This window comes from Arachis duranensis, chromosome 4 (assembly GCF_000817695.3).
Source record: "Arachis duranensis cultivar V14167 chromosome 4, aradu.V14167.gnm2.J7QH, whole genome shotgun sequence".
Taxonomy (NCBI): Eukaryota; Viridiplantae; Streptophyta; class Magnoliopsida; order Fabales; family Fabaceae; genus Arachis; species Arachis duranensis.
The window spans coordinates 36,528,476-36,528,704 of record NC_029775.3 but is presented as its reverse complement, the minus strand read 5'-3'; positions in this window follow the sequence as shown (position 1 = coordinate 36,528,704).

The following is a 229-nucleotide window of genomic DNA, read 5'->3' as shown; positions in this document are numbered from 1 at the left end:
AGCATTCAGAAACCACCCATTCAGGCCAACAATTTTGAACTCAAACCACAGCTAATATCACTGGTGGATAATCATTGTTCATTTGGTGGGAGTGCTAATGAAGATCCAAACCAACATCTCACAAAATTCCTGAGAATTTGCGACACCGTGAAGTCCAATGGAGTCCAGGAAGATGCCTATAAACTGCTCTTGTTCCCATTTTCACTTAGGGACAAGGCAGCTAAGTGGC